This window comes from Triticum aestivum, chromosome 6D, assembly GCF_018294505.1.
Source record: "Triticum aestivum cultivar Chinese Spring chromosome 6D, IWGSC CS RefSeq v2.1, whole genome shotgun sequence".
NCBI classification, from domain to species: domain Eukaryota; kingdom Viridiplantae; phylum Streptophyta; class Magnoliopsida; order Poales; family Poaceae; genus Triticum; species Triticum aestivum.
Window position 1 is genome coordinate 374,855,758 of NC_057811.1, and position 17,883 is coordinate 374,873,640.

Here is a 17,883-nt window from a genome sequence, read left to right on the forward strand (position 1 = left end):
TCTGCATGAAGTAGGGTTTCCTTTAATAGTGAAATTAAGGTTTTCGTCTGCGTGACCAGCAGAGCAGAGGATAGCAAATTGGGAAGATGGTGGAGTGGAAAAAGATCCACATGCAGTGACATGGCAGATGGGGCAATAGAACAAGGGTATGGTTCGAAAAGAGGTAGCATACCTGAGGATCGGCGGGCGCTAGGTCTGAGAGGACGGCCTTGTCGTCAGTGTGTGACCTCGCTCGCCGACGACGAGTGCGTCAACACTGCACGTCCTTTTCTTCCCCGGCGGATCTGTGACCACCGGTGAGGAGGGAGAGAGAGGCCGTCTTTTTTAGATCTGGAGAGAGGGTGATAGCGTGAGAAGCAAGTGGGCAGCCCTTAGCAAGAAAGCTCTGAAGCTCCAGCCTATATATCTTTTTTATACTACTAGTACTAGAGGTGGAGTAGTGGTAGAGTAGTTTATATTTTCTCTACAAACAGTACCAGTTAGTCGTGCTTCAAAACTGAACGGCATGCCATTAAAAAAATAAAGTCGAGAAATAATGCGGCACCTCGGGCCAACGTGGCCAGATCGCATTTTGCACGAGAAATTTTACACGGTGTTTTGTTGACATGTGGTCCCGTTCCAACATGTTAGTGAGACGACGGCGAGTCCTTTTGTACAATTTCCGAAAGGACGTGTAGGCCGGGGCGCCTCTTCATGTACCGTGGCAAACTGGCAACCGTCCACCGACTCTTCGCCTTTCCCTCTCGATTTGGAACTGCTGTCGCACGCTCTTCCTCCCTCCTCCATTTGCCTTCACCCTTCCTTCTGCCATTGTTTGATCGTCTTCTCCATGGAGGGAACAAGCCAGAAACGACCCCGTTATTCTTGCCCCGATCTGAAAGATGACGTGATGGGGGAACTCATTGATCGGTGCGACGTCATCACCTCGGCTAGCATGGCAGGTTCGTTCAAGCCAATTCTCGACTCAACTAATAACATCATTACAAGGAACCCAAGGGTCCAGGAGCGGTTTGATCTCCCTTATCTTCTTTGCTATAAGCCTGTTCGCATGGGCACGGACGACGGAGGCCTCGCCTTGTGCAAGTTGATGCCGCTTGATAATGATACGTGTGATGTCAAGATGCCATCGCTTAAGGGTAAGTCCTGGGCTGGCACAAATGGAGATTGGGTCTTTTATATTGGGTACAATTGCGAGTGGGAACTTGTGAATGTGTACACTCGTCAGCGGATTCCACTTCCAAAAATCTCCGAGTGGCCTGAGGTTGAGCACACAGATGATCTACGTACGTTCAAATACGATCATGGTGACTGCCGTCTACTGAAGATAGCAATTTGTCGAGTTCCCAAACGCTCTTGGAATTACAAGAACTATCAAGTTGTTGCTATCTTCGACAAGCTTGTTGCCGTCCTTCGTGGTTCGACTGGATGGATATTTCTCAAAAATCAGTTTCTATACACGGATGTGTACTGTGATGCAATTGAATACGAGGATCTTGTGTTTGCTGCCACCACTCGTGGCACTGTTTTTGCATGGGATCCTCGTAGTTTCAGTACGTTTGTCTTCCACCGTAATTATAATTGTTTCATCCACATACATGCGGGTTAGCAAGTTTCCCTTTACTAATTAACCTTCTTCTTGTGTTTCCAAGGTCCTGTGAACATTCCACCACCTATACTTGAAAAATTTATAAGCAAGGGGGAGATGACGATGGTGATGATCACGAGCATGAGGAGGAGCAGAACTTATATACTCAGTGGCGCCTGGCAACTAATTCCGATGGATCACCTCTTCTTGTCTGTATACAGTGCACTCAGACTGTTACTATTGAGGAAGCAGGTGTTGTCTCCCATGGTCGCCCTCTCCTGACCTATTCCAACACCCGTTGCATGGTATTCAGGACGGATACTAGTGTGCTAGCGCAAAAACCTTCTCACTGGTTCAGTATTGATAGTCTTGGAACAAACTCGCTCTTCCTTGGACCAAACTATCCAATGATGGTGAAAGGCGATCCAGCTGCTGTTGACACAACGTTACTACCATTTACGAGAAGCAACTGTATCTATACCTCGGACATTTCGGTGGTTCCCTACCCTGGTCCTGATATATGCCGCTTCAGCCTGGATGATCAGTCCTGCATTGCTCTCGATATTGACAATAGCTGGCCCTTCCCAGAGCACCTATGGTTCAAAGCAAGCGTTTCGAACGCCGAGGATTGGTTGAGTTGAAGTTCATTTCATTGCTTGTTATTTGTTGTTTGATGAAAACTTTAGTATTTGCTAGAATGTTTTGTTGGAAATAATCTACAATCCAACATGTATCCCCGTTGTCGTTGTGTGTTGATGACTTGTTGTATTTAATGAATGGTACATTTCAGTTGCGAATGCATGTCATAGACTCAATTTATGAATGGTTTTCGAGTCACTTCTTGGAGTGTGAGTACCATAGTAGTATAGCCAACATCCGGTTAGTATATGAAGTTGCCACATCACACAGAGCCAACCTAATATTGGAGTATGCTAGCCCTCCACCGGCGCGCCGCTTCAAATGGCGGAGGAAGTGAGAGGTCGCGTCACCTTGTGTCCAGATCTGAGATGCCACGTGTACCAGATGAATGACTCCAAGTTCGACCACCGTGATGTTAGGTGCGAGCCCAGGAACACTGTTGGAGAGACCCCCCTCATAATTTTCCTACATTGGTCGTTTGATTCATAGGATAGAATGCTATAGGATTTTTTTCCTATGTAATCATCTTTTAATTGGCAATCTAGCATCCACTCCAACTTTTGTTTCAGTTCCTTTGTTCCTACGAAGAGAGTACTTGCTCTAAATGATGTGCCGCTGCAAGAGCCGCCTATATTTATTAACCATGCTCTAAAAAGGTGGACCAGCTTTGGCTATAGTAGTACTGTACTAGGTTAGTAGGTGACCTTGCGCTTGGCTCTTCTCCTCTTCCGGAAGTCGAACAATAATGATGGTACTACAGTAGTACTTCTGGCAATCTGACACCAAATGAATTGCTGCACGTCCACCGCTTGTAAGCAAAAGTTTCTCCTCGTGCTACGAGCCACCGCGCACGCGTTGGCGAGGGAGAAGTCGTAGTAAGCAAGCTTCTCGTCGTTCTGCGAGTTGACGGGACACATCAAAGTTATTTATTAGTACTCTCTTCAAAAAGGGCCGACCATGTACATGGCTACCATCCCGTGCTCTGTCATTGAGTATGTGCACTATTCACATATCTTTTTTTCATCATTGATTTTTTGGTACATGGAAACACCAAAATTTTGACTAGAAAAGCAAGACCAAAGAAAACAAGAACCACAAGAATAAATTTTAGAAGATATCCAACTTCCATAACTGCTCCTGTAAGTTGGATTAGTGCCTTCTCGATGCATTCATTGTTGATCTGCGGAGGCTCGATCTTGCGTGCTTCTTTCTTCTTCGAGTGTAAAGAAGTAGACGTGTCTAGCCTCTATTCTATCAACAAGTGCACAAGTCTCATCTGTAGCCTCTATGCTAGCTAAAAGTGCTAGAACATCTACTAAATTGTGCTCTATCAATATATCATTGTACTCTTCTTCCCAATACCAAAACTTGCATCCATTCTACACAATAAAATTTTAAGTTCGCACAACTAGTCTAATCCGAGAGCACAACTGAAGATTTGGTCAAGTTCTTCCTCCTTTTGCCGACACGTGGGACATCCAGCATCCAGGTCGAGTCATGCAAGAAAATAGAGTGGTAGGTGAAGCCACGTGATGTGCATCTTGGGTTAAACTGTAAATAGAATCTTACTACTCTTGAGTAACTCCAAAAGCGGCCACCGAAGATCTTTATTGGATTTGTTTTTCATCACCAGCACGCCGAGGTGAAAGATGTGCAGGTTCAGTGGGTCCTCTTGCGTTTTCACTGACATGTGGGACCGCATATGAGCAAACAGACGATGGGCTCCGCGCGTCTGCTGGCTGGCTGAGAAGAGAGATAGAGGTGGGCCGAGCACGGACTCTAGGAAATTTGTTCTACGTACTCGATATAGTGGAGTAACCAGCACCTCAATATAGTGGGGTGGCATGGGCCATAACTAGCATTTGTGTCTAGCAGTACGGCACACGCCACCCACATGAGTCCCATCCGACACCAATTTTCTTGGAGTCCATGCTAGCTACAACCATCTCTTCTCCCTCCCGTTTTCTCAACCATCGCGCGGTGGGCGGGGTGGGGGTTTGCCGATAGTCAGTTTGCTGCGGTCCCACTTGTAAGTGAAAATGCAACACAACACGCATTCCCCCTTGAGCGGCGTGCCGGACAAACCGTGTGGGGGTGCGACGCGAACACGACAGGCTTTTTCCTTTTGAACTTGTAACTTGTAAAATTTGGTTCTGCTCCATGGGGCGACTGATAGATAGAAATAACGATTTTCCCTAGAGTAATGAGAAGTTTGGTTCTGGCACGGTTCATGCATGGAGTACGTAGGAAAATTATGAAGTTGATGCGAAAGGTAAGATAATTACTAGTAGTACCATATACTACCACATGGATTTGACGGAAAGATAAAGATACATACGGATCCATCAACGACATCCTCACGCCCTAGTGCACCGGGTCACCAACCGACGTGTGAGGAGCAGCGGCGTTGGCGGCAAGCTCAACGTGCTTCTAAAAAATGCCGTCCAAGGTTGCCCAGCGGTCCAAGAAGGCCAGCGTCCTATCGTCCTCCTCTTGCATGTAGTAGTCCTTGTGGACGATTTGCGCGTAGACGTGGGTGATTATGTCGATGGTGTCTTGCTGCGCCAGGCGCTGCGCGGCGAGCGCAACCTCGAGGTGGACATTCTCCGGCGCGACGGCGGGCAGTCGCATGGCCACCAGTGCGTCGAAGAGGTTGTCACCATAGAGGCTGTTGAGGGTGGCAGGCATCGCAGAGCCTGGGCGCGTGGGCTGGAGGCGTACGTCAAGGTCGTCCACGAGCTTCTTGACGACAGTGAACTTGTCGAGGAAGCCGACGAGGACCTCGTCGAACAAGGAGACGAAGCTGTCGTCCAAGCGGCCCCTCGCCCTGGCGGCCTCAAGCACTACCTGGAGACATTCCTCGATGCCAGGATGCAGGCCGGCGTCGTGGACCATCTAGCACAGCCGGCTGATGCTCGTGCTCATCGCCTCCATGGGTCTAGCTTCTAGTCAACTGATCTTGCGATTGGAGTGATCACTCTTGCCCTTAGGTGCGTAGGTGCGTAGGATTTCGTAGATTGGACTGGCGGGAGCCTTTATATGAGAAGTGCAGACTGCGTTGAATTCACGTGCGTGTTGGCCATCTACTCCTCGCCCCTCTACTGCACCTGCCTTTGGCTGTATGACAGGTTGGCCAGCCACCCGTTGGACCCACGTGTCATACACCCAAAGGCAGGTGCAGTAAGAAGACGGCGAGTCCTTTTGTACAGTTTCCGAAAGGACGTGTAGGCCGGGGCGCCTCTTCGTGTACCGTGGGAAACTGGCAACCGTCCACCGACTCTTTGCCTTTCCCTCTCGATTTGGAACTGTTGTCGCACGGTTGATCGTATTTGAACGTACGTAGATCATCTGTGTGCTCAACCTCAGGGCACTCTACACCGTTGAGGCGTAGACATGGATGTGCAGGTCGACGGTTTCTTGCATGGCGAGGCGCTGCGCGGCGAGCGCGGCCTCGAGGTGCACATTCTTCGTCGCGACCTCCGGCACCTGCTGGGCCACCAGGGCTTGAAAGAGTTTGTCACCATGGAGGCCGATGAGGGTGGCAGGCAATGAGGAGCCTGGGCGTGCGGGCTGGAGCAGTACGGCAAGGTCGTCCGGGCGTTTCTTGATGGCGGCGAACTTGCGGATGGAGTTGACCATCATGTCGTCCATGCGAGAGGCGAAGCCGGCGTCGGCGAGGGCTACGATGCTTGCGGTCGCCAGCACCATCTGGAAACGCTGCGCGGTGCGGGGCCGCAGGCCGACGCCTTGGATGATTTGGCACAGCCGACTGCCGCTCGCGTCCATCACCTCCATAGGTGCTTGTGGCTTCTGGTCACTTGGTCTTGGATTGGAGTGAGCAGTGTTGCGCAGAGACTTGGGAGTAGATGGATTGGAGTGGTGGGGAGCCTTTATTATATGAGAGTCCAAACTCTGTTGCATTCACATCGTGCTGGCTCTATTATGCTTCTCCAATTAATTCTCTCTGCATGTAATTGAGGATGCATCATTGACCGTTCACGTCTCCGGAACCGCTACCCTCTCCCTCCTTGGCATTCAAGCACCTATGGACCCGTCGACGACGAGGTGCCTATGGTGACTTCATAAATTTCAAGATGATAGTGCCGTGCGTGTGTGTGTTCATAGGGGTGAGTGTATGCGCGTGTATATGAGCGCTTGCGTCTGTACTGTGTAAAAAAACGTAAATGCGTGTCAAAAAGAGACTAGTCAGTATACTCAATATTGTGCACCTCGGAGAGGAAAACGATAGAACTAGTACGCATTTATTTACGGTGCAGATTCACTCATTTTGCTCCATATGTACTCCGTCTCGGTGTAGTCTAGTCACTTGTTGAAATCTCTAGAAGGGCAAATACTCCTTTCTGGTTTACAGGGCTATACTAGCAAGTAGTTGTACGTACTAGTACAATAGTGGGCTCACATAGCAATTTTGTCTCATGCAAGAGCCTGGCTATATGCGTGCTCCAATGTTCGCAACTGCAACGTTCGTTTTGCGCTTGGCTCTTCGCCTCTTCGAGAAGACGAACAATGATGTTACTACTACTGCTTCTACAATGTCGAATCCACTGCTGCATGTCCGTCCACCGTGAGCGGGATGGATAGCTTGTTGTAGAAGTACTACTAAGCAAAAGCCTGTCCTCGTTTGCGAGCAACCGCGTGCATGGGTGAGGGAGAAGGTGTGTAGTAAAATCAAGCTTCTCCTCGTTGTACGAGTTGACACGACACATCATAGCACTGGCCCCACATGCTTGCCTCTAAACTTGGCTGAAAGACCCGCAGTGTACAATATATTTGCTGCAACCTCTAACATTTACCCACCACAAATTAAAATATATGTGGCCGTATGCATCGTTCTGATGTAGAGGCCGGGGAGTCCCCCCTTTTCGAAAAAAAACAAATTAAAATATATATTCCTGTCTTAACTAGATGAGCGTGCAAACTACAATCACGAGGGTGTCAGGTAGGGCCAGAAGACTATTTTTTTTAAAAACTTCGAGACGGCCACATAGCATGGAGCCGACCCCAATGATTTTTAGCTTACAGGCACGGTACACGCTATCCTAGACTACTCTACACATGAAACTACCACACGAGCGTCCGGGCTGCGCTTGGCTCTTTGCCTCTTCGGGAAGTCGAACAATGATGGAGTACTACTGCACTGGAGGAGTACTACAGTACGCTTCTGGCCATCTGACACCGATTGAACTGCTGCATGTCCACCGTGTGCGGGAGGGAGAGCGTGTAGCGAAAGCTTCTCCTAGTCTTGCCAGCCACCATGCTCATGGGCGAGGGAGGGACGCTCCTGCCTTTGCGTGTATGACAGGTGGGCCCGACAGGTGTGTGTTCAATCTGTCATACAGCCAAAGGCAGGTGCAGTTAACCCCGCGAGGGAGAGGATAATCACACTTCTCGTTGATGTACGAGTTGACGCGACACATCAAAGCACTGCACTCGATATATTTCAATAATTTGTGTTTACCGATGCATTAATTACAACGCATGCATGCATGCCGTGACTCTCCTTTTGATACTTGCATGTGTTGATTTAATGCACCTTGAAGTAGTATAAAATATGTGATGGTAAAGCTTTGTAATACCCCGGCCCAAGTCGAGAGATGGTTGTGCACGAGGAGGGCGAGATCATGCAGACCGAACAGGACCCGACGATGGAGGTCTCTAAGGTCTCGATGGACCTCACCGTGCTCCACTGCCCCTTGTGCCTCTGCCCCTTGACGCCTCCAGTGTATGAGGTTCGAATACACCTCGTCCGTTCGGCTGATTGAGCAAGGTGCAGGTTTCTTGATTGATGTGCTGTTCGATTGATTTCCGCAGTGCAAGGGAGGGCACCTGGCCTGCGCGGACTGCCGCGTCCTTATATATTCATCAGTCTTGCTATAAGTCGCAGTAGATGCTATATAGGTCCGTCGGATCTTACATCAAGATCCGTGCTTTTAGATTTTCTTTTTTCTCTCTTAAATCTCAGTCGAGTGAGACATAGCCACGACATTAAACAGAGGCTCGGGTGCCATTAATGGAGACCTTGGGAGAGAGGTGGATGGCAGATGGTGGTCAAAGGGCTCTCCTCCCGATAAGCACGCGCAGGGTCTGATCGCACGCCTCTCGTACTCAAATAGCTACCCTGCACGGCGCCTCCTAGATAATAAAAAATGGGACGCGTGGCGGCACGTAAATGGTACTAGTAAGTAGAACGCCCACGGTTTCAATAATACTTGTGTTTCCGATTGTAACGTGACAACACTTGTTCCAAAATGACTTTGTTGATTGTTAATGTGTGCGCCTTCCCAAATCGGACTGCAAATTTACCACAGCATGTTGGTGCCATGTCATGGCACCAAGCCAAGTTTCATTATTTTCATGCGTGTTTTGGATTTGCAGGAATAAAAAAACTAAGTTTCTCAATGTTTCCAACCCAGCCACGACGCCCAGAATTTTGAATTTCATTCCCATTTCTTGCATGGAACCTAGAAATTTACCCGAGGACACACATGTGATTTTTCAACCAACTTTGGTGCACTGGAACATGTGCTTGTATTTCAAATTTGAATTATGCACACAAAGGTGACACGTTCCCTCCCAGAACCACGACCCTTCTTGAGAGAAGCTCCGATTTGCAAGAAGCTTATACCAAAATTTGTTCATATTCGGCCAATTTTTTTACCACGGCATGGTACTACCATGGCATGACACCATGCCAAGTTTCATGATTTTAAAACCAAGTTTCTCAATGTTCTCGACCGAGCCACGATGCCCAGATGTTTGAATTTTATTCTCATTTTTTGCATGGGACCTACTCCCTCCTTCCATCTATATAGGGCCTAATGTGTTTTTCAAGACAACCTTTGACTATTGACAAGATTAATAGCACATGAGATGTATACTATGAAAATTATATTATTGGAAGCTCCTTTGACATACAAATTTGAAGGTATGCTTTGTGTAAGTTGCATGTCATATATTATTGCTCTAACGTCTGGTCAAAGTTAGCCTCGAAAAACGCATTAGGACCTATATAGATGGAAGGAGGGAGTAGAAATTCACCCGAGGACACAAATGTGATTTTTCAACCAACTTTGGTGCACGGGAGCATGTGCTTGTAGTTCAAATTTGAATTATGCACATTAAATGACCGAAAACTCAATTAATGTGTAAATAAGGCCAAACGAAGCCGGAATAATTCCAAAATTTAACAGGGCGCTCATGTAGTTCTATGTTGCCTTTGTAAATAAACTCAAGGGGGACAACGTATATCGTTTCGCACTCAAAGGTGGCACGTTCCCTCTCAGAACCACGAGCCTTCTTGAGAGAAGCTTCGGTTTGCAAGAAGCTTATACCAAAATCTGTTCCTATTCGGCCAATTTTTTTACCACAACATGGTAGTACCATGACATGACATCCATGCCAAGTTTCATGATTTTCAGACGTGTTTTGGATTTACAAGAATTTTAAAACCAAGTTTCTCAATGTTCTCGGCCGAGCCACGATGCCCAGATGTTTTAATTTTATTCTCATTTCTTGCATGGGACCTAGAAATTCACCCGAGGACACAAATGTGATTTTTCAACCAACTTTGGTGCACGAGAGCATGTACTTGTAGTTCAAATTTGACTTATGCACATTAAATGACCAGAAACTCAATTAATGTATAAAAAACGACAAACGAACCCGAAATAATTCCAAAATTTAACAGGGCACTAATGTAGTTCTATGTTGCCTTTGTTAAGAAACTCAAGGGGGGGGGCAGCGTATATCGTTTCACACTCAAAGGTGGCACGTTCCCTCTTAGAACCACGAGCTTCCAAATCGGCCCAATTTTTTACCACAACATGTTAGTGCCATGACATGACACCATGCCAAGTTTCATGATTTCCAGGCGAGTTTTGGATTTACATGAATTTAAAATCAAAGTTTCTCGATGTTCTCGGCCGAGTCATGACTCCTAGATGTTTGAATTTCATTCTCATTTCTTCCATGGGACCTAGAAATTTAACCAAGGACACACATGTGATTTTTCAACCCACTTTGGTGCACCGGAGCATGTGCATGCAATTCATATTTAGATTATGCACATTAAAAGTCCAGAAACTCAATTAATGTATTAAGAGAGATCGATCAGCATCCATACATATGTGCAGGAGAGGAATAAGGTTGGGAGAGAGACATAGCTAGAGTGTTGGAGGTAGTGGAGTTGCTTCTAACAAATGGTGGGATAGGCTTGCTAGACAAACGGAGGGCACGCCCACAATATTAATAAGAGAGGAGATGGCTGCTTGTTGTCTGTGCACGTGCGTGTGAGAGACGGGTCAGGAGGCATGCACGAATGATGAGGGGGACGATGTGGCTGTGGTAAGCAGACGTAACTACATAGGAAGATCAATCGCCCTTTGTTAGAGAAAGGAGAGACATAACTTGTGAGGTACGTCGATCGATGGGGGGGGGGTAGTTAAAGTCGATCTAGGTATATGTTGGGAGATCGATCGGTATACATGCATGTGTGTGTTAGAAGCAAATGAGGCACGAGGAGAAGGATAGAGAGAGAGGTATGCATGTAGGAGGTGGTACGAGAGGCATACTATATCGAGGGGGGAGGAGTGTGCGGGTACGAGAACGATGAAAAGAGTGGTGGGAGTGAGGCATGGACGGTGACAAGAGAAGAGGGGAAGCTTGTGTTTGTGCTAGGCACACCTGGCTAGAGAGGCATATCGATCGATGTGTGCCGTAAAGAAGGAGGTGGGGGGCCTACACACACCGTGGGTGAACGACCTAAAGTGAAAAGATGAATTTGCGCGATAGAGCTAGAGAATGCTGAGGGAGGGTGAGAGGGATGCGGGCGTGTGCATGCACAAGAGAAAGTTAGCGCTAGCTACAAAGATAAGAGGGTTGTGTGGGTGTAAAAGACGAATAGAGATCATATATACTTCATTATAAAAAGCAAATTCGGATATTTGAAGAATTTATCATAGTGTTTCAAACCGACGCATGTGTGAATATATATAACGGTGATACACATGGTGTGGTTATGAACATGTTATACTACATTTAATATATTTTATGTCTACTCTTATAAAAAAACGGAGTTGTTGATGATGGTGTGCCTGCCATCCTGCATGATAGGCCGTCCGATTTATATCTGGCGGATAGCAAGGAAACTATGATGGTTGAAGTTGGCAACAATCATGATTGTAGATTCTTATTGAAATAGAGAAACGAATTCAAATTTAGTTCGAATTGCAGCGGTAGTATAGACATTTGGAATGCACTAAAATGTTGGTATGAGTAGATTACATGCATTATACAGCAAGCGAAAAAATTTAATCGGACATAACATGGACTCATACTCCCTCCTTCCATCTATATAGGGCGTAATGAGATTTTTAAGACCGCCTTTGACTATTGACAAGATTAATAGTACATGACATGCACAATGTGAAAATTATATCATTGAAAGAACCTTTCACAGACGAATCTAAGGGTGTGCTTTGTGTATGTTGCAGGCCATATATCATTGCTCTAATATTTGGTCATAGTTAGCATCGAAAAACGCATTAGGCCCTATATAGATGGAAGGAGGGAGTAGCTTTGAATAGCATTTGTATAGTAAAACGGGGCAAGACTCTCTCTTTGTGTGGTCTGAATAGTTTTATTTTCTTCGGTTTCTTTTTGGCTGAGGGAAGTGCGAATTGATTTGGTACGTACAAGTACAATATTACTACACGTTAGGCTTGTCCCTAAAATTCAACCCGCGTCTTGTTATATCCCGAAAATTCAGATATCGTGCTCCCAAAACTGGCGCCTTCACAACCCGTGCCTTGCTATCCCGAAATTACAACGCGCGCGAAAACTCCCTCCAGCTGCCAAATCCCGACACGCGAAATCCCCCTTCTAACCCTGAGCCGAAAGGGCCGCTAGTTCAAATCGGTGGGGGGTACTTTTGTAACACACCCTACATTTTGGACAAGCGCGTCCCTAAGTCATGCTTCACCCCCTCCCATCGCCCCCTTTTCACCATTCAAAATCCCAGGCCGCCATAACCTCTCCGCTCTAGCCGCGAAACCCCACCCTCCTCCGTCCGCCACGTCACCGCTGCCCAGCCGGAGCCTCTTCCCCGACGACGTCGTCCACCGCAACAGCTCGACGTCCCTCGTCCACCTCCCCGGATGAGGATCCGTCGTCCATCTCGCCGTCCTGCCGGTTCAGCCGCCCCGTCCTCCACCTCCAAGGAGTTGCTCCGATGATCGCCTCGTCTATCGCGGCTGCTCCATCCCCACAGCGCCGCCTTAACCTGCTCCACTGGAACCGCAGCATCCTCACCGACTCCTCGGACGAAGCCGAGGCCTACTCGGCGCCACCAAAGAGGTTGTACACTCATCACATCACACCTTCTCCTTAACTCGACCTCCCGGCGCCGACGGTGCTCCATCCCGCACCCCCATGGAGCAGCTACCTTGAAGCCGGCGCCGCGGGAAACATCTCCACGGCGGCTCTCCCCCAGTGCGAGGCCCCTTCGGCGGTGGCGTCCATACCAGCCGGATCTACTGCTGCTGCTCCGGCTCTCGCTTGCTCGCTCGCACTGCTGCTGCTGCTGCTCCGGCTCTCGCTTGATCGCTCGCTCGCCCAGCTGCTGCTGCTGCTCTCCCCCTCGCTGGTGCTGCTCCTCTGCTCCGATTAAGCCACACTTCAGTCGACTGAATCGACTTTTGGGTCAGTCGATTTTCAGGGGTTGGGGGGCTCGCCGGAGTTAAGGAAGAACCACCCGCAGCGGGGACGGGGGCTCGCCGGAGAGGTACCCCACTATCTATCTTAGGGTTCAGGGTGGGGGCGGGGGGCCTAGAGGGCTGGCCGGGGCGGCGGTGGCGAGTTGTTTCAGGGCGGCGAGGCGGCGCTGGGGCCGGCGGTTCGGCCGGTGGTGGCTGGCGGCTCAGGGGGGTGCAGGTTGAAGATGAACTGCAGGCCCTCCCTAAACTACATGTCAAGTGCCTCTCTGCTACCATTGCGTTCAGTTTCGACAGTAGCATTCAGATTCCACAGTAAATTTCAGTTTTGACAGTTAAGTTCAGAGTCAACAGTTTTTACCTCATCTGTTGTAGTCAGGTGGTTTTTGGTGATGTTAATTTTACATCCATTTTACATCATCTATTGGAGATGCTATTAGAATCCCACTTGAGATTGACAATGTATGTCTTGTGCTGCTTCAGCCTTGACGTCTTACGGCTCACCGGAGCTGCTCCAACAATAGAACGATCCATCACAACAAAGCAGTGCCCTGGACGCCGTCTACAGATTCCTCAGATCTTCCTCCACACCTCCGACAGCCACCTCTGCCTCAACTGCTTCAGCGACCAACCCAATGATGCTGAGGTCGACACGGCTACGGCAAAGAGGTTGTACACTTGTTGCATCACTTATTACTATACATTCACGTCGATCCATTAGGGCTATTTTGGTTCAACAGAAAAACGTCAATCCACTGGTTGTTACCATCACTCTAAATTTCTGCATGCTCTCCTTACATAATCTCACCATATTTTTTTCGTATGCATGTCAGATATTGTACACAGTCATGCTGAACATGTAGAGAAAAAGAGAAGAGTTTTGCGGGGCAATACAATGTCATGCAGACATCGCTCCATGGTGGGTTCAATGGCAAACCCTCCCCACCCCTCTCCAGATTGTAATCCAGAGGAAGATATCTGTTCTGAGGCGGATTCAGACGCCGCTGACCACTCCTATTTACCCCCAAGGTGTTTGCTCTACCTTGGCATGATGATGTTAGTCATATCATGCATATGTTGCCTTGCAGTGCCTACTTTTGACATCATATATGTCATCTGCTTAGTTTAGACATGTTCTGTAATGCCACCTGTTTAGTTTCTATATCATATATGGGAATTATGCTGTCTCATGTCTTTTAGCCAACCATAATATATGTGAAATGTGCAATGCCATCCTATTTAACCAGGTATCATATATTTGAATGATATCTTGCCCATCCTTTTCTTCATTACATTTCCATTTGTCGACAATGTTTGTACATTAAACTACTCTTCCTGTGAATCAGCCATTTGGGTGGGAGATGGAAAAATCTGGAGTGAAAACAAGGCCTTCAGAGCAGACAGTGCTACCTGTCGAAGCAGATCTCTTGTTGGGTCCCGATAGCTCCTCAGAGATGGATTCAGAGATAGATGACCAGTCCTATTCCCCCACTGAGGTGTATGCTCTAACTTGGCACGGTTATACTGCTCATATCATGCATACGGTGTCTTGCATTTCATAGTTTAGACATCATATACACAATATTCAACACCATGTTCTTAGTTCAGACATCATATCGAATGCCCTCTGTTTAGCATAGAAATCACATATGTGAATTAAATGATGCGATCCTGATTACTTAGATAACATGTAGGTGAATTATGTCATGCGATCCTGTTTAGTTATTCATCATATCTTTGAATTATATTATGCTATGCTATCCAGTTTAGATAGACATCATATATGTGAAATTATGTCATGCTATCCGTTTTAGTTAAACAATATACATGTCAACTATTTCATGCCCTCTTTTTTCCACACTATCTATTGCATCTGTCTCTCATACAATGTCTGTACATTCAACTATGTTTCTTGTTTATCAGCCATTTGAATTGGAGCGGGTGATGCCAGTATCTAGCGGACTAAAAACACGGTCTTCAAATAAAATAGTGCTACCTCTTGGTGGAGATAGCACCCCGGTTGTACATGCACAAGAACCAGCCCTACCACACATAACCCAAACTCTCGCAGATTGTACCCCTACTGCGATGGACAGAGAACCAGCTTCACCCAATCTAACCCCAACCCCAGCCGATAGTAACCCAGTTCCTGTTGACACAGCACCATCTCCACCATAGAGCTCCCAAACAAGAGCAGTTAGTAAGGCAACTCCAGTGCCCAAAGGGCCAGTACTATCATGGCGAACCCCAACTCCACCAGTTAGTACGCCTATTCCTGTGGAGGAAGCACAACCAGCTAGTCGTAGTTTAGCATCTATCGCATTTGATGTTGTTAAATCGTATGTGCGTATCTTCCCATCTTGGAAATATTATACTGAAGATGAAGGAAAATGCCAGCTGCAGGTGTTTGTACAGGAGTTATGTGTAAGTAATGTTATTCATGGCAATTACTTTGCTTCGTCTCATACATCCTACCTCCATGATGGTTATAATACAGCAAATTTTCCCATTTTTCTCTATAGAGAAGGACCGATTTGGAAACTCGGGATGAGGTAACTGTTGGGGAACGTAGTAATTTCAAAAAATTTCCTACGCACACGCAAGATCATGGTGATGCATAGCAACGAGAGGGGAGAGTGTTGTCCACGTACCCTCGTAGACCGAAAGCGGAAGCGTTAACACAACGCGGTTGATGTAGTCGTACGTCTTCACGATCCGACCGATCAAGTACCGAACGCACGGCACCTCCGAGTTCAGCACACGTTCAGCTCGATGACGTCCCTCGAGCTCCGATCCGGCCGAGTGTTGAGGGAGAGTTTCGTCAGCACGACGGCGCGGTGACGATGATGATGTTCTACCGCCGCAGGGCTTCGCCTAAGCACCGCTACGATATTATCGAGGTGTAATATGGTGGAGGGGGGCACCGCACACGGCTAAGAGATCAATGATCAATTGTTGTGTCCATGGGGTGCCCCCTGCCCCCGTATATAAAGGAGCAGGGGGAGGCCGCCGGGCAAGGAGGATGGCGCGCCAAGGGGGAGTCCTACTCCCACCGGGAGTAGGACTCCTCCTTTCCTTATTGGAATAGGAGAAGGGAAGGGAGAAGGAGAAAGAAGGAAGGGGGCGCCCCCCTTCCCTAGTCCAATTCGGACTAGTCCATGGGGAGGGGTGCGGCCACCCTTTGGGGCCTTTCTCTCCTTTCCCGTATGGCCCATTAAGGCCCAATACGAATTCCTGTAACTCTCCGGTACTCCGAAAAATACCCGAATCACTGGGAACCTTTCCGAAGTCCGAATATAGTCGTCCAATATATCGATCTATACGTCTCGGCATTTTTGAGACTCCTCGTCATGTCCCCGATCTCATCTGGGACTCCGAACTCCTTCGGTACATCAAAACACATAAACTCATAATATAACCGTCATCGTAACGTTAAGCGTGCGGACCCTATGGGTTCGAGAACTATGTAGATTTGACCGAGACACCTCTCCGGTCAATAACCAATAGCGGAACCTGGATGCTCATATTGGCTCCCACATATTCTACGAAGATCTTTATCTGTCAGACCGCATAACAACATACGTTGTTCCCTTTGTCATCGGTATGTTACTTGCCCGAGATTCGATCGTCAGTATCTCGATACCTAGTTCAATCTCGTTACCGGCAAGTCTCTTTACTCGTTCCGTAATACATCATCCCGCAACTAACTCATTAGTTACAATGCTTGCAAGGCTTATAGTGATGTGTATTACTGAGTGGGCCCAGAGATACCTCTCCGACAATCGGAGTGACAAATCCTAATCTTGAAATACGCCAACCTAACAAGTACCTTTGGAGACACCTGTAGAGCACCTTTATAATCACCCAGTTACGTTGTGACGTTTGGTAGCGCACAAAGTGTTCCTCCGGTAAACGGGAGTTGCATAATCTCATAGTCATAGGAACATGTATAAGTCATGAAGAAAGCAATAGCAACATACTAAACGATCGAGTGCTAAGCTAACAGAATGGGTCAAGTCAATCACATCATTCTCCTAATGATGTGATCCCGTTAATCAAATGACAACTCATGTCAATGGCTAGGAAACATAACCATCTTTGATCAACGAGCTAGTCAAGTAGAGGCATACTAGTGACACTCTGTTTGTCTATGTATTCACACATGTATCATGTTTCCGGTTAATACAATTCTAGCATGAATAATAAACATTTATCATGATATAAGGAAATAAATAATAACTTTATTATTGCCTCTAGGGCATATTTCCTTCAGTCTCCCACTTGCACTAGAGTCAATAATCTAGTTCACATCGCCATGTGATTTAACATCAATAGTTCATATCACCATGTGATTAACACCCAGAAATCACATCGTCATGTGACCAACACCCAATGGGTTTACTAGAGTCAATAATCTAGTTCACATCGCTATGTGATTAACACCCAAAGAGTACAAAGGTGTGATCATGTTTTGCTTGTGATATAATTTTAGTCAACGGGTCTGTCACATTCAGATCCGTAAGTATTTTCGCAAATTTCTATGTCTACAATGCTCTGCACGGAGCTACTCTAGCTAATTGCTCCCACTTTCAATATGTATCTAGATCGAGACTTAGAGTCATCTAGATTAGTGTCAAAACTTGCATCGACGTAACCCTTTACGACGAACCTTTTGTCACTTCCATAATCGAGAAACATATCCTTATTCCACTAAGGATAATTTTGACCGCTGTCGAGTGATCTACTCCTAGATCACTATTGTACTCCCTTGCCAAACTTAGTGGTAGGGTATACAATAGATCTTGTACACAGCATGGCATACTTTGTAGAACCTATGGCATAGGGAATGACTTTCATTTTCTTTCTATCTTCTGCCGTGGTCGGGCTTTGAGTCTTACTCAATTTCACACCTTGTAACACAGGCAAGAA